The 24,573-nt window shown below is 31.3% G+C and overlaps 1 protein-coding gene across 1 annotated transcript in view; it reads left to right on the top strand.

The window, feature by feature from the left end:
- The window catches only part of SMARCA1 (SWI/SNF related, matrix associated, actin dependent regulator of chromatin, subfamily a, member 1), a 1,457,411-nt gene that overhangs the window by 1,315,663 nt on the left and 117,175 nt on the right, over positions 1-24,573 (top strand). The gene's annotated exons all lie outside the window — the stretch shown is intronic.

Below are 24,573 nucleotides of genomic sequence, written 5' to 3'. Positions count from 1 at the left end.
TATTGAAGAGACTGTCTTTTTCCCACTGGATGTTTTTTCCTGCTTTATCAAATATTAGTTGCCCAAAGAGCCGAGGGTCCATTTCTGGGTTCTCTATTCTGTTCCATTGGTCTATGTGTCTGTTTTTGTGCCAGTACCATGCTGTCTTTGTGATCACAGCTTTGTAGTACAGCTCGAAATCCAGCATTGTGATGCCCCCAGCTTTGTTTTTCCTTTTCAACAGTTCCTTGGAGATTCGGGGCCTTTTCTGTTTCCATACAAATTTAAGGACTATTTGACAGCATCTCAGTAATAGTATTTTTAATTTTGGCCTGATTAAATTTTAGTTCTTTATTTCTACAATAAGGGATTCTCTATTGTCCTCTATGCTTTTTTTTTTTAGCCCAGCTAGTACATTTATAACCATTGTTTTGAATTCTAGTTCCAACATCTTGCTTATATCCGTATTGATTAAATCCATGGCAGTGAGTACTCCCTACTGTTCAATCTTTTGGCTTGAGTTTCTCTGCCTCATCATTATGTCCAGAAAATAATGGAAGGTGAGAGAAAGGTCAAAAATAACAACAACACCAAAAAAATACTAACAAAACAAACCAGAAGAAAACAAAATGAAAACAAAATAAGAAAAAATCAAACAAGAAGTAGAACAGAACAAAACAATAAACTTGATCCTGGGTGTAATATGGTCTGTAGAAAGAAACTAGATCCCAAAATAAGAAAGTGTATATATATATATATACACACACACACACATACATGTATATGTCATAAAACACAATGAAAGGAAACATATATATATATATATATCATAGATACATAAATAAAAATTATAAAATAAACAAAGAATTGGAAAAATAAGAAAATAGCTAAAAAATAAAGCAAAGACTAAATAACAATAATAATAGTAATAATAATAATAATCATGAATGCTATATACAGTTTTCCTCATAGTTCTCTGTGATCGGTAAACTTGGTGCTAGCTATTTTTTCCTGCTGGTCCTCTGGAGGAGGGGCCTGTTGAGCTGATTCTCAGGTGTCCTTGTGCTGGTGGAGCTGCATTCCCCCTTGCCAGGGGCCAGACTCAGTGTAAGTGGCTTTGGATTGTACTATGTGGCACTGTTTTGTCCCCCAAAGGCTTTCAGCACCAATGGGCAGGATGAAAGTGGTGGTGACCTGATCTCTAGCCCTGGAGCTGAAAGTTTGTGCCCCCCACTCTTCAGTGAGCCCTCACAGAATAGCAGTAAATTGCTCTTGTCTCCCTGGTTTCCATCCTAACTCTGTGTTCACCCAGCTTGTGACTGAGCATTTTTATCTCAGGCACATGACCCAGTTTTGAGTCTCCAAACTTTATGGAATTCTGTGGTGCAGACCTGTGCCATTCCTCTCGGGGGAGGGGCTCTCACTGCATTTCTGATTTTTGCTGGGCCCTTGCCCGGAGAGCAGATGTGTGACCATGCAGAGGTTTAAAGTTTATGGCAACACAGAGTAGATAGCCAGTGTCTAGACTCACTGTTTTCAGCCAGCTGTCTCCTCCAATACAAGAGGACTCTGCCACATTCAGCCACCCCCCATTCTGCACCCACAGTATTTTTTAGTGTACAGAAAGTTTAAAGTTTAATATATCATTTTCCTTTACAATCTGTGCTTTAAATGTCTTGTTGAAAAAAACACATTATTTTCTTGGTCCCATAGGGTTATTTTCTTATAGTTATTCCTAAATATTTTATATTTTTACTATTTGCCTTTATTTATTTAGTCCATCTGGAATTAAATTTTGTGAGTGATATTAGGTATGGGTCTGCTTGTGTTTTTACACAAAATTGCTTTAACAAACCAAAAATTATGTCACTTTGTACAATAAAATGTCTTTTTCATATAACTATCTAATATTGGCATTTTCAGTTAATCAAGTTGGTTTCATTTTGCATCAGTATTATCTCTAACACGTTTCTTCCAATTTACTCTATTTCTTTGCATGCAAGTGTTTGATGGAGAAAAAAAACATTGAGGCAAGAAAAATTTTGTGGACAAGGCTTAGAAGTGGCACAACTGACATATTTATTTTTTATTGGCTACAACTCAATCACATCACTACCTATAATTTCAGGTTATTCTGAGATATGTAGTCTACTGTGTGGCAATTGAAAAGGTTAAATGACTTTTAAATTTGACTGTTTGAAGTAAGATTCGAATTAGCTATAAAATATACTCACTGGTGTCTTTTGTGTCTTATTTAATCAAAAGCAGCCTCCACTTAATACCATTGGCTAGTTTAAGAAAGAGCAGTTTTTCTGTAGAATAATCAACACTCTGGATATCTTTGGTTACTTCTTTATCATATTGTTTAACTTGTATTTCTATCCCTTCTATTTTCTATAAATTGCATATGAGTGCTAAGGCTTGATTAGATTCAAATAGTATTTGGTATCATCCTATCTGGTATGGATCTTCCAGGCTTACATTGAATATTATTAGCTCTAAAATTGGAATAGATTTTTTCTAAGAGTCCTTCATCCTTGTTTCTTTTAGTGGGAAATTGTATTTAAAGATAATAATTATTTGTGAGCCAGGGATGTTTATTGTGAGTGTGTGTGTATAAAATAAATATTATATATGAACTATGAGTATTTTATATATACATATATATGTATGTATAGTGTTATGTAATAGAGCAATAGTTATAATTAAGTTATAATTATAGAGCTATAATTATAGTGTTATGATTATAGTTACATAGTTAAAATTAATGAGTTACATTATTACAAATATAGTTGGAATTATAGTTACATTTAGAGTATTATATTAATATTGCTATAGTTATAGTGTTAGACTAATAGTTATACTGCTGTAGTTATAGTGTTATGTTTTAGTTACAGTTTTGCAGTTTAGTGGTATAATCATGGAGTTACCATTATTAATTTCTAATGAATGCCTTTTAATTATATTGATAGCCATAAATTTAGTTTTATAGTTATAAAATTATAACTATATTATAGCACTAAGATTACAGCATAGTGCTATGATTATGTTTACAGTGATAAAGTTATAGTTACAGTATTACTTTTATAGCTACAGGGGTAAGTGATAGTGTTATAGAGTTATAATTATGGTGGAAATGATATAGATATAGTGTTAGCACTGTAGTTATAGTGTTAGTATTATAATTATTATGGGCCTGTTATAGTGGTAGTATTACAATTATAATTATAGTGTTATAATGCTGTAGTTACAGTATTATGGTCAGAATTAAATTGTTATAGTTATATTATTATAACTATTGTGATAAAGTTACAGAATTTAGTTACAGCTGTGTAGTAAAAGTTACAGAATCATGGTTACTGTTAAAAGTTTAGAGTTTTAGTTTTATAATAATAATTATTAATAATTTAAGATTTGTTGTTACCATTACAGAGTTATAATGTTATGTTAGGCAGATGTTTATAGTCATAGTTATCCTCCTATAGTTATAAATGTAGTGGTAGTGTTATAGATATAATGCTATAGATATAGTTATAGTGTTATTGACATAGTGATAGTATTATAATATTATAGTTGAGACTATAGTAGTATAGTTGTACTGCTGTAGTTATAATTATAGTTTTATGGTTATAGTGATAGTCTGATGGTTTTAATGATGGTGATTTGATTATAGTTACAATGTTAGGATTATAGTTATATTGTTACAGTCATTGTTAGTGTTATATAATTTAGTATTATAGTTATGGGGCTATGGTTATAATGTAATAGTTATAAAGTTTAATTATTGAGTTATGTTTTTATTTATAATTTTTAGTTATAATGATGAATCATTATAATTATATAGTTATACTATTATAATACTGTTATACTGTTATAATTATATAGTTATACTGTTATTGTTTCAGTCTTATTATTGCAGTGACTGTGGTTTTGTTACAGCAATAATGTTATGGTTATAGTTATATTGTTATACTATTAGCGTTGCTTTAGTATTATAGTGTTATACTGAGAGTGTTATAAAATTGTAGTTATAAAATTATGGTGTTAGTTATGATGTTATAAAGCTATGGTTATAGGGCTATAGTTATATTAGGGTACTAAATCAGAGATACATTGCTGTCATATATTTACCATGCTATAGTTTTAGATATAGTACTGTTGTACTTATAATGCTACAATTTGATAATGCTATAATTATTGTAACAGTGATATTATTATAATTACATTGCTATAATTACTTTTATAGTGTTGGAAGTATAATGGTTATTGCTATAGTTATAGGGCTAATGTTACAGATAGCTATTGTTATAATTATCATGCTGTGGTTATAGTGATAGTATTATAGTTTTAGTTATAATGTTAACTTTAATTATAGCACTATTATATAACTTAAGTATTGTAAGTATAGAACTATATTACTCTATAACTCTACAACTAATGTTATATATGTGCTATGTTACAGATTATTGAAAAAACGGTAGTTTTATACTGATGTGGTTTTTTTTTGGTCAGAGTTATATTTATAGATTATAGGTGTATTTTATAATAGCAGTGATAATTCTATAATAGTTATAGTGATAAGGTAATAGTCATACAGATATAATTATGGATATGATGCTATTGATATATATTGTTAATGTAATAAAAGTTGGGGTTACAGTTCAATTATGGTATTATATTAATAATCATACATATTGTATTATAGTTATAATGTTATAGGAGGCATAATAGTTATAGTATTATAACTTTATATATTTTTAATATTTATATTTATATTTTTATATATTATATATATTATATATTGTTTATATTTATATTTATATATAGTATTATATATAATGTGAGAGTGATAGTAATATATTAGTGATAGTGTTATGCAATGGTGATAGAGATATGGGTGTAACTTTGGTCTTTTGGTCATAGCAATAGATTATGACTATAGTTATAGAGTAATAGTTATAGAACCAAAGTTATAGTGTCATAGTTTTATAGTGCTATAGTTATTGCTATAGAGTTATAGTTATTCTTATCAAGCTATAAAGCTATATCTATTTTATTCTTATGGCACTATAGCTACAGTGTAGTGTTGTGGTTGAAATATATATAGTACTTTATATTTATAGTTCTAAGGTAATAATTGAGAGTTATAGTTATCACTATTAATATAGTGTTAGTATTATAATGTTTTATTATACTTATGGTTATGGTGCTATATTTAGAAAGTGTTATTCTTTTATATTTCAGTTATAGAATACTTATAGATATTTTTATAGTTACATGGTTAATTACTTAGTACTGTAAAGTTTTAGTTGTAGAGTTATGGTTAAAGTGTTAGAATTTAGACTTCAATTTTTTTTTAAATTTTTTTATAATGATTTTTTATTATATTATGTTAGTCACCATACAGTACATAGACTTCAATTTATATGACATTCATCATAATTATAGTAATAACACTATATTTGTAGTGATAGAGTTATAGTGTTATATTGCTAGCATATACTTTAGTTCTAGAGAGGGAGAATTTAGAGAGGGAGACAAACCATAAGAGACTCTTAACTATAGAAAACAAACAGTGTTGCTGGAGGGGAGGTGTGTGGGGGAATGGGTAACTGGGTGATGGGCATTAAGGTGGGTACGTGATGTAATGAGCACTGGGTGTTATAAGCAACTGATGAATCATTGAACTCTACCTCTGAAACTAATAACATACTATATGGTAATTAATTGAATTTAAATAAAATAAAATTTAAAATAAATAAAATGTTATTACTTCAAATTTTGTGCTTTCTGCATTTATGACATGCTATAAGAGATTATTTTCCTTCTCTATGAGAAATGTCATTTAATATTATTGAAGTCTTATAATGACCAATTTATGTAGGTTTTGCTTATGTGAATTTATTTTTATTTCACCTTCATTTGTGAAGGATGATTTGTTTAACACAGTATACTAAATTGAAGTTTATTTTGTTTCAGCACCCTGAAATTATCTTCCAGCTCCCTTTTTACATTTGAAGACATATGAAAATGTAACTATTTCTCTTTCAAAATTAATTTTTCTTTGCATTTATTTATTTTCCATTCTGTATTTAGTTTGACTCTGAAATTCCTGTGTTTGATTTTATTTTAATATATCCTGTGTGGGGTACACAGGTTCTCTTGAATTTGAATCTTGTCAGTCTTGTATTTTTTGGACAAATATCAGTTGTTGTCTATTTACATTTTTGTTTTTGTCCCATTCTACCTATTCTTTTCTGCTGAAATCCAATTACTCACATAGTAAATCTTAATGCTTTATCCACTCTATCTTTGAACTTCTTTGTATGTTTTGTACTGTATAGTTTTCTTTCATTTCACTGAATAAATTTCTTATTGTGTTCAATCTATAGTTAAAACATCCAATGAATTCTTAATTTCAATTATTGTATTTTCAGTTCTAGAATTTCCATTTAACTATGTTTCATACTTTCTCATTCTCAACTCAGTTTTTGATCTCATCCTATATCTATTTGAAAAATTAGATGTATTTCACTTCAAGTCTGTGTCTATTATTACCATGATTTCTATTTCCATGGGTCTTTTTTAAATGTCTGCTGTTTTCTTTGATTTCTAGTTTGTGTTTTGTTTTCTTGTTTCATTTGTGTCTGATTATTTTCTATTTAGTTTAGGATATTGCATATGAAAAACTATTATAACACTAATTTCACACCAAGGATGATTTTTTTTTCTTGTGAAGAAATTTACATTTGATTTTGGCAAGTATCTAGGACCACTGGTAATCCCTAATCACCTTAATCCAATTTTAAGGATTGAAATGATTTGACACTGTGCTCCCATCGATGAGAGTGCAGGTTTATTTACAGTATCATCCTTTTCCTAGGATGGAAATCTTTAAGGTCTCATTCCAAAGGATGGAAATTTTATCAGGGTGTTCCCTTCTTGACAGAAGTTAATAAGAATTTTTGTTCTCTTTAGCCAGGTAAAGTTCTTAAATTCCATTCTAACTCTCCTTGTCAATTAGTGCTTCTTCTTGAATTAGCAGGTGACTCTAAAGGAAAAACTACCATAAATATTGGTTTCATGTGTCTGGGTTCCCATATTCTCCATATCTTGGTGCCACAGGTATTTACCACAATTTCAGCTCTTCATTGCTTTTAAGCATGTTTTTGTAATATTGTGCCCAGGTTTTTTAAGTTTTACTCAACAGGAGCATTGTTTTATATTATTTAGACTGAAATTATGGTAGATATCTATTCCTGTCTTATTTAGGTGACTAACTTTTAGGAAGTTCTTGCTATTAGTCAAATATGTTTTTATATAGCTTTCACTAATTGATACAAATTCTACCCTCATATATACATAGCAAATATCTTATCCAACTTCTACTTTTAGGAAGTTCTTGCTATTAGTCAAATATGTTTTTATATAGCTTTCACTAATTGATACAAATTCTACCCTCATATATACATAGCAAATATCTTATCCAACTTCTACATAATTACCTATAAAATACGTGAAGAGAACTCCCTTAACATAAGGCTTAGCTGCTAGTAACAGAAATCTCAAACTAATATTATTTCAAATAAAATAAACTAACTTTCTTATCATATAAACAAAATCCAGAGATATGCATTCCAGGTCTGTAGAAAAATTCTATGATTTCAGGATGGCTGGGTGGCTCAGTTGGTTAAGCATCTGTCTTCAGCTCAGGTCATGATCCCAGGGTCCTGAGACAGAGTCCCACATTGGGCTCCTTGCTCAGGGGGGAACCTGCTTCTCCCTCTGACTGCTGCTTCTCCTGCTTGTGTTCTCTCTCTCTCTGACAAATAAATAAATAAATAAAATCTTGTTAAAAATTCTATGATTTCTAGTGTATGGGTTCCTTCTAAGTTGTTTTAGTACAATTCTAAGATATGGCTTCTACTTCAGGTAAAAAATGACTGCTCCAGATTTACTTATAAGATCTGCATTCCAGTTATACATTAAAAGGAAAAGAAAATAGGTCACATCTCTAACTTTGTAGACAATTTCCAGAAGATATACTTATGGAAACAAGTCATATCATTTAGCTTATGTATAAGTGAGGCTCAGAAATACCATCTTTAATTTTGGAAGGCATTTCCCAGATTAAATTGATCTTTGTATTCCTCAGAAAATAAGAATGTGTATTGCAATACAATTTTCTTTGCCACAGTGATAGACCTATTTCTCTGCCCTCCCAAGTGAAATTGTCTCCATATTTCTTTTTATCTTTCCTCATATGACATAATGCTTTTTCTCTCATTGTAGTTGTTAGTTACTGGGCATCTCTTACACACTAAATATTACTATGTTCATGGAATAAAATGCCTAATGAGACTTGGTCAATCCCTGACCTAATATATAAATATGACCTGCACAAGGTAAAACGTGTAATATTATCACCTCCCTAACTTTATCAATAGAGGATAATATTACATTAGCTTTTTGGCAACCATCTTATTCTACTGATTCCAAGTCTGTTAAACGACAGTTGTAAAATATTCCATTAAGTCACATTTCTCCAAATATGTTTTTATGTACTTTTTTTTCTAGCTCTATTAAATTTGTCATGTTACATATATTCTCAATGTCTGGTACATAGTTATATCCAATAGTGTGCTATCCAATGGTGTGTTATCCAATAATGTTGCCCTTTACAGTATTGGGTCATCTGCAAATTGTATTATCACAGTCTTAATGTGCTTTTCCAAATCATTCAATAATGATTACAAGAAAAACATTTATATAAATATTTCAAAGGAACTCCAACATATCTTGATAACAATCTTTTCCTTTAGTGTCAATGTTCCTATTTAGTAATTATGGATGGGTCATTTTGAATAATGTTTTAATAACTACCATTTGTTATTAGAAACATTTCAAATGAGTTCCTAACATTTATAGATAAAAATGCATTCCCAATAGACATCCTTAGTGGCGACAATTGTTTATGTGACTGTTTTTCTTTTTCCATTTGCCTCTTCAGCTATCAGCTTTAACAGATACTTATATAATCACACACACACACACACACACACCAGCTTTGCCACTTAGAAATTTTAGTCATAGATGCCTCAGTATAATTCTACACATGGAAAAAAACAACAAAAATAAAACAGTTCAGAGCTGGAAATACTAAAATTGTCAATTGTTGCTGGACGAAGCACACAGAGTTCTTTCACTTTAGAAATGATTGCCTGTTCATGATACCCACTTTAGTTTTTGACCTGTGGTCTTTAGGGCTAATTTATGTGAGTTCTTTAAAAATCATTTATTTATTGGTTTTGCACTAAAAATAAACAATACATCAGCATTTTGTTTTTATTCTCTTATACCATGTGGCATACTAAGTGGTGAAACTATGGAGCAGGTTTTGGCTAACTGTTCCATAAACAATAAATAAAAGTATATATAACTGATTGTATATGTACTTTCTATATGACATTAATTTTCCACAAAACTATTCCAAGTGACTTTTAAATTGTTTTTCATTTCAAGGAAATCACTTCCTATTTAGCTGCATTTTTTTGTCCAAATACCATGTCTAAACAAATCTAGAAACAAAAATATATACTTTAGCTGGATGAATTAATTTGTCTGTAAGTTCATGGTAGGATAAAAGACAAGTTTTAGAAAAGAAGATCTTGTGTATATATTTATGATTTTCTAAGTATAAAGATATATAGCTAAAAGGGTTTATGAAAAACAAACATTACACAGTACATCAGCTTGATCCACTTTTAACTACAGCTTTTCTTTCTTTTTTTCAAAATAACATCACATCCACCTTTTTTTTAAAATAATGCCATTTCCACCCTTCTTTCCATACCTGAGTTAATCACCCACTATTTGATTTTTTTGGTAACTCATTGGTCTGTGTCTTGCTAACTGTTAGTGAGGGTTAGACGATCTGATAACTAATTTTCAGAGTTATTAAACAGTCCATCACAGGTAGTTGTGTGCATTAACAGGTGCTTTCTGGAGACATTAGCCAAATCTAAAGATATAATTCTAATGCTGACAATTTCAGATAGCAAAATAAACCTGAAAGCATGATTTATGGTTTTTCATATAGGTAGCTACCTTCTGTATTTGGGCAGAGCAGAGACCAATCTTGTTCTGTTGTTTCTAAGGCCTTTTAAAGACATTTGTCATCTTCAATCATCCATTTAGACCCCAAACAATGATTGGCATAAAACGCCCTTTGTCTACAATGAAGTAGAACTCTTGTTTAAAAAACACTTTAGCAGCAATTAAGTAATAACATGGTTTCCCTTTTTATGGCAGTAGTCTTCAGATTTATCTTTGGTGTAAACAACCAGATACATAAAGATTTTTTTTCAGTTTAGAAAGCCAGTTAAGTAATATTCTTACTTTCTAAGTAATATTGCTGGCTAGATTTCAAAATATTCAATTTTAGGAAAAGTTAATAACTTAATTATATTAATATGCATCAAGATAATTATTATTTGGAGAAAATTATTATTTATACTAACAAAAACTTTTGTTTATCACTTATGTATGCTTGGAGTGTGTTCAAGAGAAGATGGGATAAATGGATAGTGATTATAAACATATCTTTTGAGAGTTTTGCTAGAAAAAGAAATAGAGAAATAGAGGGATTTCCAGAGTGGGATAAAAAATAAGTTCATTTTTTTTCCAAAATAGAAGATATTACAAGATGCATTAACTTTTAAGGCACCTTGATATATATAACATCTTGGCATATCTGGTAAGAATGCTTTTATCACTTACCTAATCTATCACTTCTAGGATACTTTGATGAACTGATTATATTACTGAATAAATATCTAAGTCAAGGAAACCCAAAGAGTTTCAAATAAGATGAACCCAAAGAGAACCACACTGAGACACATCATAAGTAAAATGTCAAAAGTTAAAGACAAAGAATCTTAAAAGTAGCAAGAAAAAACAACTTGTTTACAAGGGAAGTTCCATAAGGCTATCAGTAGATTTCTCAGAGAAAAAAAAAATGCAGGCTGGAAAGGAGTGACATGACATATCCAAAATGCTGAAAAGAAAACCTTCCAACCAAAAATATTCTACCCATTAAGGTTATCATTCAGAATTGAAAGATTGATAAAGCGTTTTCCAGATAAGCAAACGCTAATGGAGTTAATCACCACTAAACCAGCCTTCTAAGAAGTATTAAAGGGACTCCTTAAACCTGAAAAAAAAATGGCACAAGTTAATAATTAGAAAATATACAAAAGTGCAAATCACACTAGAAAAAGTAAACATATAGTAAATATAGAGAATAAATCACTTATAAAGCTAGCATGAAGGTGAAAAGACAGAAGTAGTAAAATTAACTAAAACTACAATAATTAATTAAAGGATACATAAAATAAAAAGCAGTAAAATATGACATTAAAAACGTTAAATGTGGGGAGGGAGGCAAAAATGTGGAGTTTTGGAATGTGTACAAATTTAATTTGCTATCAACCTGAAAAAGACTATTATACACAGAATGTTATATGTGAATGTCATGGTAACCACAAAGCAAAGACTTATAGTAAATACACAAAAGAAAATGAGAAAAGAATCTAAACCTAACACTAAAGAAAGACATCATACCAAAAGGGAAATATGAGAGAGAAAAAGGAACTGAGGGAAACTACAAAAACAGGCAGAAAGCAATCAACAAAATTGCGATAAGTATATACCTGTCAGTAGTTATTTTAAATGTAAATTGACCAAATTCTCCAATAAAAATACATAGAGTGGTTGAATGTATTAAAAAGAAAAAAGATCTAGACAACTGCATACAAGAGACTAATTTCAAAAATAAGGACATACACAGAATGAAATTGAAGGGATGAAAAAGATATTCCATGCAAATTGAAATAAAAAGAAAGCTGGTGTAACTATACTCATATTAGACTAAATAGATTTTAAAACATAAAAGAACACTAGAGCATTATATAATGATAAAGGGGTCAATCCAGCAAAAAGATATAAAATATACAAATATATATGCACCAATATAAGAACACAAAAAATATATAAAGTAAATATTAACAAAACTAAAGGGGAAAATTGACAGCAATGCAATTACAGTAGGGAACTTTAACACCCCATTTACATCAATGGAAAGATCAGACAGAAAGTCAATAACAAAACATTGACACTGAATGATATATTAGGCTGAGAGTCTTAATAAATAGATATATACAAAACAGTCCCTCCAGAAACTTCAGAATAAACATTTTTCTCAAGTACACATGGAACATTCTCTGGCACATATCAAATGTTAGGGCAAAAAAATAGTCTACTAAATTCAAGGAAATTGAAATATTATCCAGCTTCTTTTTTTTACCATAATGATATGAAACTAGAAATCAATTACAATAAGAAAACTGGAACAAACACAAACACATGGAGATTAATCACATCATGCTATCAACTACTGGGTCCTCAAAGAAATTAAAGGAGAAATAAAAGAATACCTAGAGACAAATGAAAACAGAAAATTGACACACGAAAATCTATGGTACACAGGAAAAAATGGTTCTAAGAAGGAAGTTCAGAGCAATACAGGCCTACCTCAAGAAACAAAAGCATGAAATAGATAATACAACTTTAAACCTAAATGAACTATAAAAACAAATAAAGAACAAATGAAGCCCAAAATTATTAGAAAGAAGGGAAGCAGATCAGAGTGGAAATAAGTGAAATAGACATTAAAATACAATAGAAAAGATCAATGAAACTAAGAGTGGGTTCTTTGTAAAGATAAACAAAAATGATGAACTTTTAGCTCAACTTACCAAGAAAAACAAGAGAGGGTGCAAATAAATAATATAAGAAATGAAAGAGAAGTTATGATCAATACCACAGAAGTACACAGGGCTATAAGAGACTTGTAAATTATACACTAAAAAATAGGACAACACAGAAAAAAAAAACCAGATGAATTCCTAGAAACATACAATCTTCCAAGACTGAATAAAGAAGAAAGAGAAAATCTGAATAGACTGATTACTATTAAGGAGATTCACTCAATAATCTAAAACCTCACACAAACAAAACTCCATGATGAGATGGCTTCCCTGGTGAATTTTACCAAACATCCAAAAAGGTTTAATACCCATTTTTCTCGAATTTTTCTTAAAAAACTGAAGAAGAGGGAGTGTTCCCAAACTCATTTGTGAAGCAAGCATTACCCTGACCCAAATCCAGAAAAGGATACCACAAAAAAAGAAAATTACAGGCCAATGTCCCTGATAAACATAGATGTAAAAATTCTCAGCAAAATACTATAAAACTGAATTCAACAATACATTAAGGGATCATAAGCAATGACAAAATGGAATTTATTCTAGGAATGTAAGGTTGGTTCAACATCTGCAAATCAATGTGATACACTACATTAACAAAAAGAAGGATAAAAAATCATTATTATATCAATGATGCAGGAAAATTATTTGACAAAATTTAACATTTTTTAATGATAAAAACTCTGGACAAAGTGGGTGTGGAGGGAACATGCCTTAACATAATAAAGGCCATATATGACAAACCCTCAGTTAATATAATACTCAATGGTGAAAAACTGAAAGCTTTTCCTTAAGATAAAGAACAAGACAAAGACACTCACTCTCTTTTATTCAACATAGTATTTGAAGTCCTGGCCACAGAAATGAGACAAGGAAAAGGAATAGAAGGCATCCAAATGATCACTATTTGCAGATGACATGATGACATATATATATATATATATATATATATATATATATATATATATATATATATATCTCCAGCCAAAAAATTGCTATAGCTAATAAGTGAGTTCAGTAATTTTGCCAGATACAAAGTTAATAGACAAACATCTGTTGTGTTTCTACACATTAATAAAAATAACAGAAAAGGAACTCAAGGAAAAAAATCCTATTTACAGTTGCATCAAAAAGAATAAAATACCTAGGAATGAATTTAACCAATGTGTTGAAAGACCTGTACAATGAAAAGTATAAGACATTGATAAAAGAAATTGATGAATACACAAATAAACACAAAAATACTCCATTCTCGTGGATTAGAAAAATTGATATGGGAAAATGTCCATACTACTCAACCAAATCTACACACATAATGCAATTCCTGTCAAAATCCCCATGGCACTTTCCACAGAACTAGAACAAATAACTCTAAAATTTTTATGGAACCACAAAAGATCCTGAATAGCCAAAGAAACATTGATGAGGAAGAACAAAGTTGGAGGTATCACATTCAGAGATTTCAAACTATATTACAAACTTTTAGTAATCAAAACTTTTTTTATTATCATGAAAACAGACACATAAATCAGTGGAACAAAATAGAGATCCCAGGAATAAATCCAAGCTTATATGGTCAATTAATTTATGACGAAGAGGGTAAAATATACAATGGGGAAATGATGTTCTCTTCAATGGCATTGGGGAAACTGGACCACTATCTTACACTATATACAAAAATTAATTCAAAATGAATTAAGGGTTTACATGTAGGACCAGAAACCATAAAATTTCTAGAAGAAAACATAGGCAATAAGCTCCTTGACATCTGTCTTAGCAATGTTTTTTTGGCTCTGACTCCATAGACAAAGTTAACAAAAACAAAAATAAACTATTGGGACTACATCAAACTAAAAAGCTTCGGCATAAAGAAGGAAATGATCAACAAAATGAATATGTCGTACAACTCATTATTTTAAAGAATCCAATTTAAAAATGGGCAAAGGATCTGAATAGATACTTTTTTCAAGGAAGACATACAGATGGCCAAAAGGCACCTGAAAGTATGCTCAATATCATTAATCTTCAGGGAAATGCAAATTAAGACCACATGAGATATCACCTTACATCTATCAGAATGGCTCTTATCAAAAAGATAGAAAGCAAGTATTGGTGGGGATATAGAGAAAAGGCAACCTTTGTACACTGTTTGTGGTAATGTATATTGGTGCAGCCAATATGGAAAACAGTATGGAAATTTCTCAAAAAATTATAAATAGAACTACCATATGATCCAGCAATTCTGCTTCTGGACATCTACCTGTGAAGAAAACAAAACAAAAACCCAAAAACAGTAATTCAAAAACGTATGTCTGCCCCTATGTTCATTGTAGTATTTACAGTAGCCAGGATATGAAAACATAGATGTCCATCAATGAATAAGCATATGTGGTGTGTGAGTGTATGTGTGTGTAACAAAACCCAGATTCATAGGAACAGAGAGCAGATTAGTGGTTGCCAGAGGGGAGGAGGGCAGGGGGGGTGAAAATGTGAAGGGAATTTAAAAGGATACACTTCCAGTTATAAAATAAATAAGTCATGAGAATGTAATGTATAACATGGGGAATACAGTCAATAATGCTATACTACTTTCGTATAGTGTGGGATGGTAACTGGACTTATTGAGGTGATCTCTTCCCAATATATACAAAAGTTGAATCACTATGTTGTACACCTGAAACTAATATAATATTGTATGACAATATTCAATAAAAACTATATTTAAAGTAATCCCTAAAAAATTAGCCATGACCTGCAAATTTTGCCTTAAAAATAGTAGAGTGTGCTGGGATCCTTTTGTGTTCCAGTTTTATAGGAATCTTGTCACTTCAGGATGAATTCTGACTGCAAAACTACTGAAGATATTTTTAATATGCAACCAAAATTATACTTTAGAGATAGCTGATTTTTCAGGAAAGACAATGTGCTGGCTACACAGATACACAGCCAAAAATACATATGATTAATATATGAAAACATGGATATGTAGTCAAATTATATTTAACAGACCAAAAACACTGAGGCCAAGAAACAGTAGGAGCTTGTCTGGTAACAGAATGACCCGGTTGCAGACTTCATAAAATTCTGGTATTGTGTTCTCCATGGAAATCAATGTGATTATCCATTTTACTCAGAATGCTATCAAATCTTGATTTGTTCTCTATTCACTCTCATTCACTGTAATTAACTTGTCTTCTACTCAATGATGTGTAGTAGAGAAGCACTCGTAGCGAGGATAAGAAGTTGATGTCAAGAACCGTAAGATGTTTTTATGTAGGACAGATTTTTTTTAAAAAAACACAACAAGCAACTATTGAGTTGTAATTCATATACCATACAATTCATCTTCTTAAAGTGTACAATTCAATGGATTTTAGTATATTTGCAGAGTTGAGCAACTATCAACCATCACCACAATTGATTTTTGAACATTTTCATCACCTTGAAAAGAAACCTCAGAAAACTTAGCCTTCAGCTCCAGTCCCGCATTCTCCCAAGTGCTATGAAAATGTTTATTTTCTTTCTCTATAGAGTTGCCTGTTTGGGACATTTTATATAAATTGAATCACACAATATGTGATCCTTTGTGACTGAGTTCTTTCACATATCATAACATTTTCAAGATTCATTTATGTTGTAACATGAATCAGTAGTTTATTTCTTTTAATGGCTGTATGATACTCCATTGTGTGAATATACCCCATTTTTAAAGTCCGTTCAACAGTTGATTGACATTTGAGTTGTTCCCACCTTTGGCTATTATGAATAATGTCACAATATACATTCATGTGTAAGTTTTTGTGTGGCTTTATGTTTTCATTTCTTTGGGGTATATATCTAGGAATGGAATTGCTGGGATATATAGAATTTCTGTTTAATGTTTTAAGGAACTTCCAGATGTTTTTTTCGAGGTTCTTGCATTAATTACATTCCTGCCATCAATTTCTCTGCATCCTTGCCAATATTTGTTATTACCTGTCTTTTAATTATAGTCAACCTAACAGATATGAGGTGGTATTTCATTGTGATTTGACTTGCATTTCCCTGATGGCTAATGATGTTGAGCATATTTTCAGGTGCATATTGGCCAGTTGTACATCATCTTTAGAGAAATATCTATTTGGATTCTTTGCTCATTTGTCTTTACTATTGAGTTGTAAGTATTGTTTACATATTTTAGATGAAATTACCTTGCTAAATATATAATTTGGAAATTTTTATCCCATTTTTAGTTTGCCTTTTCATTTTTTGATGGTACAAAAGATTTTAATTTTGGTAATAACCTATTTATTTTTTTGTTGCTTGTACTTTTGGTATCACACCTAAGAAAGTGTTGTATAGTCCAAAATCTGGAAGATCTATACCACATTTGCATATGTTTATTCAGTAAAATTTATTGAAAAGATTATTTTTCCCCACTGAATTTTCTTGGCACTCAAATTCAAAATCAATTGCCCATAAACATGAGGGTTCATTTCTGGACTTTCAATTTCATTCTGTTGATCTCTTTGTCTGTCCTCATGAAAGTATCTCCATTACCTTGATTAATGTAGCTTTTAGTAAGTTTTGAAATCAGGAAGTGTGAATCTTCAAAATTTGTTCTTTTTCTAAAATTGTTTTGTTATTCTGTGTCCCTTGCATTTCCATGTGAATTTTAAGAAGAAATTGTTACTTCCTGAAAAGAATGTAGTGGGAATTTTAATAAAAAATACATTAAATCTGAAGATAAATTTGGAGAGTATTACTTTTTTAACAATATTAACTTTTTAAACTAAATCACACTAGACGTCTTGCCATTTATTTAGATTTTCATAAATTTCTTCCTACAGTGCTTTGTAGTTTTCCCAGTGTAAGTTTTATATTTATTTCTGTTAGATTTATTCATAAGTAGTTTTTTCTGTTATAAATAGAATTGATTTCTTAATTTAATTTTTGGATCACTCATTGCTAGTAATTGTTTTTGCATATCAATCCTATATCCTTCAATCTTGTTAAACTTATTTATTAGTTTTATTTTTAATAGATTCCTTAGGACTCTCTTTATATAAGATCATGTCATCTGCAAATAAAGATAATTTCATTTTCTTATTTTCTAATTTGGATGCCTTTAATTCCATTTGCTTATCTAACTGCCCTATCAGAAACAACAGTGACATGTTGACTAGAAGTAATGAGAGTGGATGTACTTGTCTCATTCCTGATTTTAAGAGAGTGATATCCAGTTTTTCAACATTAAGCATTACTTTTGTTGTGAAATTTTACTAATGAGATTTATCAGGCTAGGGAAATTCCCTTCCACTCCTATTTAGTTTCTATCACAAAAGGAATTTTGAAATTTGTCAAATGTGTATTCTGCATCTATTGCAATGACATGTTATTTTGATCTTTTATTCTAGTAATACAATGTATTAGTAAGTTTTTGGAAAATCATTAATAATTTTGGAATATTAGACCAATCCTTGACTTTTTGAGTAAAGTCCATGGTTTTACTTGCTCCTGGTACATAATCTTTTTTTTATATGTTTCTGGTTTCAGTAAACTAGCTTTGTGTTAATGATTTTTGTCTCTCTATTTATGAGACATTGATCTATGATTCTCTTTCCTTGTGATAGCTTGCCTGAGATTTTGATAGCTTGCCTGAGATTTTGATATCAGGTTACTACTGGACTCATGAAATGAGTTGGGAAGTACCCCTTCTTCTCCATTTATTTGAGAAAATTTTTGAAGAACTAGAATTAATTATCTTTATGTGCTAAAAGTAACTAGTGAATCCATGAAGTCCTGGTCTTTTATTTTTAAGTAGTTTTAAAATTGCCAACTTAGTCTATTTGTTATAGGTCTTTTTAGGTTTTCTATGTCATCTTGAGTCAGTATTTGTAGTTTGTATATTTCTAGAAATTTGTCCATTTCAACTAAATTTAATTTGTTGGCATATGACCATTCACAGTACTCCTTTATAATCTTTTTTCCCCCTCCAAGGTGATTAGTGATGTCCTCTTTTTCAGTCATGACTTCAGTAATTTGAGTCTTTTCTTTCTCTCTCATCAGTCTCTCATCAATCTAACTAAACTTTGTCAATTTTTTCAATATTTCCAAAAACCAATTTTAGTTGTGCTAATTTTTGTTTTTGTTTTTCTTTTCTCTAGTATAATTTCTGCTCTAATCTCTATTATTTTCTTTCAGTTCCTTTAGGTTCAGTTTGCTTTTTTTCAAGTTTCATAAGATGGAAGCATTTGTTACTTTGAGATCTAACTTTTTATTTTTATTTTTTTTTACTTTTTAAAGATTTTATTTATTTATTTGAGAGAGAGAGAATGAGCAGAAGGAGGGGAGGAGGGACAAACGGACTCCCCACTGAGTGAGGAACCCAACCTGGGGCTTGATGTGGGGCTCAATGTAGGGCTCATTCCCAGGACCCTGAGATCATGACCTGAGCTGAAGTCAAAAGCTTAAACAACCCATCAACCCCAGTGCCCCTAAATTTTTTTAATCTAGGCAATTGTAACTTTAAATTTCCTTCTAATGATGGCTTTTACTGTGTCCCATTAGTTTTGGTATATCTTCATTCTCATTTATCTCAATATATTTTATGATTATCCCTGCAATTTTTTTCTTTCATCCATTAGTTATATAGAAGTGTTGTCTTATTTCCAAATAATTTTGATTTTTCCAAATTGTGTTGTTATTTGAATTTACAAGTTCATTCCATATTCAATGGAGAACACACTTGTATACTTTTAATATTTTTAAGTATATTATTTAAGGTTATTTTATGGCCTACCATATACTCGATCATAGAGAGTGATTTATGAGCACTTAAGAATTTGTGCTATGCTGCTGTTGAATTGAATGGCCTATAGATGTTTATTGGGTCTAGTTATTACATAGTGTTGCTGAAATCTTCTATTTCATTGTTGATTGTTTGCCTCTTTGTTTGACCTATTTAAAAAGTAATGTGTTCACGTCTCTATTATTGTTGAATTGTTTACTTCTCCCTTCAATTTTGTCAGTTTTTGCTTCATGAACTTTAGGGCTCTGTTGTTAGGTGTGTATCTGCTTATAATTTTTATATCTTTCTGATAGATTTACCATTGTATAATATCCATCTTCAACATACTTTAAAGGCTATTTTGTTTGATATTAGCAGAGCCAGTCCAACTACCTTATGGTGCTGTTTGTACAATGTCTTTTTCATGTTTCTATCCTCAAATTATTTGTATCTCTGAGGGTAACTGTGTCTCCTATAGATAGCATATAATTGGATCTTTTTTTTTAATCCACTGAAAATCTCTGTCATTGGATGGAACTATTTAATACATTCTCATTTAATCTTATTATTGACATTGGATTTGTATTTATCATTTTAATGTTTGTTTTTTATGTCTCAATACTTTCTTAAAGATTTTATTTATTCACTTGAGAGAGAGAGAGAGAGAGAGAGCATAAGTGGGGGGACGGGAAGAAGCAGGCTTCCTGCTGAGCAGAGATACCAACCTAAGCCGGGGCTTGATACCAGGACCCTGGGATCATGACCTGAGCTAAAGGCAGATGCTTAACCAACTGAGCCATCCAAACATTCCTTTCTCAATACATTTTTATTTTTCTACTCTTCTTTTACTGCTTCTTTTTTTGCATCATGGGAGTTTTTTTATTTAAGTTTCATATTTCATTGCATCAGTGATTATGTTACTCTATTTTTTAGAGTTATTTTGTATTGCTTCCTCCAGGATTAACCACATATACAACTTAACGTAAGAGAATCTACTTCAGATTCATAATAACCTAAGTGAGATTTAGAATTGTTATTCACACAATACTTTAACCCTCTATTTTGCTATTATTGTTATACATATCATATCTATGCATTAAAACCCAACATTACGTTGTTTGGATGATTACTTTGTAAAATACCGTGTGTGTTAAAGAAGCTAAGAGAATAAATAAAAACAAGCTTATATTTAGGGATTTTGTTATATTTACTTTTTTATTTACCAATTCTAGTTCTCAGTACAGGTTTTTGTGGATTCAAATTACCATCTAGAGTCACTTCCTTATTTCATACAAATTTGCTCTCATTTACCTATTCATGTTATTATTGTCAAACATATTACATTCCTATATGTTATATGCCCAGCACTATATAGATAGATAGATGATAGATATAGATAGGTGATAGATAGATAGATGATAGATAGATAGATAGATAGATAGATAGATGATAGATAGATAGATAGATAGATATAGATGTAGATACATACACACACACACAATTATATAATTACTTTGCTGGTGCTTTTTGTTTTATTATGTGGATTTGAATTACTGTCTGAGATCATTTGTTTTTAGACTGAAGAATTTCTTTAATATTTGTTTTAAAGCATGCTCATTATCAAAGGATTCTGTTTTTGCTTATTTTAGAATGCCATATCTCATTTTGGTTTTTGAAAGATGATTTTGCTGAATAAAATTTCTTGATTGCCACTTTTCCCCCTTCTTTTAACTTTTTAAGTATGTCATCCCACTGTCTTCTGGCATCTGTTATTTTTATTTTTATTTTTTTAAAAGATTTTATTTATTTATTTGACAGAAGACAGTGAGAGAGGGAACACAAACAGGGGGAGTGGGTGAGGGAGAAGCAGGATTCCCACTGAGCAGGGAGCCTGATGTGGGGCTCGATCCCAGGACCATGAGATTATGACCTGAGTTGAAGGCAGACACTTAACAACTGAGCCACTCAGGCACCCCTGGCATCTGTTATTTTTAATAAGTCAGTTGTTAATCTTACTGACGTTCCCTTCTATGCAATAAGTTATTTTCTTTCTTGTTTTCAAGATTTCCTCTTTGGCTTTCAGAATTTTCTCTATGATGTGTCTGAGTGCAGATTTCACTTTCTTTGTGTTTATCCTGAGTGGACTTTCTTTATCCTTTTGGAAGTATAGATAAATGCTTTTCAGAAAATTTGAAAAGTTTTTAGCCATTACTTATTTGAATATTTTTTCTACTCCTTTCTTCCTTTCCTCTCATTTTGTCACTCCCAATATGTATAAGTTGGTTCATTTAAAGATGTTTCATATTTCTCTGAGACTTTGTTAATTTTTCTTTTTTCTCTGTTCTTTATGTTTCATAATCTCTGTTGATCTAACTGCATGTTGACTGACTCTTCTGCTAGGTCAAATGAACTCTTGCACCCTTCCAGTACATTTTTCAGTTTGGTTATTTTACTTTTCAACTTCAGAATTTCAATTAGGTTCTTTGTTATAATTTATCTTTATTGATATTATACATTTGATGAGATATTGATATTATAGCTACTTTTACCTTTTAACGATTATTTTCTTTAGTTAATTTAACATATTTGACGTTACTTTTCAGGGAGCTCAGCCTTGGGCATATCACAGTCACTCTGTGATTACAATAGTTGAGCAGGGCTCTTTTTGACTGTTTTTTCCTTGATTTCTCTGTTAACCTATGCCTCATTTGTTATCAATTACAGCTGTGAGGCTCTACTGATTTACCTGTTTTTTCAATAATTCCTTAGGGCATACTTTGCTCCACAATCTAATCCAAACAACTTCAGGAATGAGAAGAATTTTAAGCCAGTCTTTGAGATTTGTTTTAACTTCAGGAAGCCTCTTCTTCTCTGGCTCTTTACCAGTTTTCTCTCATGAACTAACTGGCCTATGGTTTAGCTTGTTGCTATTAATTAAGAAAAGGCATATTTGAGTGCCCTTAGACTTGAACTTTCTTGAGTTCTGTTCACATAAAGTCAGTTCATTTGGGTAAGCATTTTTAGCTTTCCTTTTTCATGAACTTCTTTTATACCTGTGAAAACTTGCTGAGCCACTACACTGGGCATGGGAAAAGGTTTTAGTCCCTAGCTTTCTTGGCTTGCTTCTCGTGGTGTGGACTCTCTGCCCTAAAACTGAAGTCATAGAGCACGATTGAGACTAGTATTTCTCAGCCTGATGCACCTGAAGTAGATTCTCCATTTTATGAATGGTGGCTGGTTGGAGTAAGAGAGTCTCTGATCTTTTGGCTACACTCAAAGGAAGTTAGCCTTTTCCACTGAGATGGAAGGTATTTGAAATGTGGAAATGTGGAAGCTTACTCCACCCAGTGAGAATTTATACATTTGATAGTACACAAAATGTTTTAGAAGTCCCATCTTCTTGACCATACCCACTGGATTGGTGCTTTTGTTGAGCTAAGCTGCAGACAAGGGAAACTGAGATTAGGGCCATTGTTGAAATACCACAGATTCTATTTGATCTTAGAATGTTTTAGTTAATTTCCAAAGACTTGAAATTCATTCTTTAAAAAACAGATTTCGGCATTTTGGTTGTTTCACTGAGGATTGGGTCCAGGATATCCTTACAATGCCATTACAGAGTACAGCTAGAAGATGACAGGATTTTAACATTATCAATCTTTATAAGTTTTATGTCATTTTTTCTAGCTCTTAGATTTTTTTAAAGGTTTTATTTACTTATTTGACAGAGAGGGAAACAGTCAATGAGAGGGAACACAAGCAGGGGTAGTGGGAGAGGAAAAAGCAGGCTCCCAGCAGAGCAGGGAGCCTGACGTGGGGCTCAATCCCAGGACCCTGAGATCACACCCTGGGCCGAAGGCAGACGCTTAACTGAGTCACCCAGGTGCCCCATCTAGCTCTTAGGTTTTATAGAACACTGTGTATGTAGGTATTAAAATATAATTCTTTAGTATATTTATTAGTTTCTCAAGTTAATATGAATTTTCCCATTACTTTCTTTGAGAAAATTCAAGAACAGAATAATCAGAGCCCCTCATTCTATCATTTGATTATAGGAACACAAAAAATAGAATCCAATGTCTAATGTATGCGATTCTCAATGCTATGTAGTGATTGATAGAGGGGTAAGCTATGACTTCTGCTGTTGTGATTGTTAATTTTGTATCAACTTGACATGCCTTGGGAGCCCAGATTAAACATTATTTCTGTGTGTGTCTGTAAGGGTTTTACTAGATGAGACGAACATTTAATTTGATAGACTCGGTAAAGAAGATTGCACTTCACAATGTGGGAGGGCATCATCAATCCACTGAAAGCCTGAATAGGGCAAAAATCAAGGGAAGGAGGAATTTGTCCGTTTTTTCTTACCTCACTAGTTGAGCTGGGGCATCTCATAATGTCTACTCCTGCTCTTGGACTGTGCTTTTGGTTCTTCAGGCCTTTGGCCTCAGGCTGAATCAAACCATTGTTGTTCCTGGGTCTTCAGCTCGCAGATGGCAGATAGATCAGGAGACATCTCAGTTCCCTTAATCATGTGAATCTTCATTTATCTATATATCTATACCTACATCTATTTCTCTATAATTTGGGGGGTTCTTAATCTCTGGAGAGCCCTAATACAGACTTTGATACCAAATATGGCCCTAGAGAAACAGAATTTTAAGGATAAGTTTTCTAAATTGGTCTTAGGATTTCTGAAATTGTCTCTTTAATATAATTGGTTTTGAAAATGCTAATATCCCTATTTCCAGTAGTAAAGAGAATGTTAAAAACCCATGGTGTGAACTCTTTATAGAGACATGCAAAATGTCTGCACTGGATACACCTAACAAACCATCTATAAGAATCAAAGAGCAAGGTGATTCTGTATCTACTTTTGAACATTTATTTTGAACACTAGCATATATAATAACATTGGTGGTTTTCTCCTAATTTCCCTTGACAAAGTGGTGAAGGTAAAAGATGAGCTCAGGGTTTACAAATCCCCAGCTCAGATACCAC

Source organism: Ursus arctos, chromosome X (assembly GCF_023065955.2).
Source record: "Ursus arctos isolate Adak ecotype North America chromosome X, UrsArc2.0, whole genome shotgun sequence".
Lineage (NCBI taxonomy): Eukaryota > Metazoa > Chordata > Mammalia > Carnivora > Ursidae > Ursus > Ursus arctos.
This window is presented reverse-complemented; position numbering and strand designations above follow the sequence as displayed.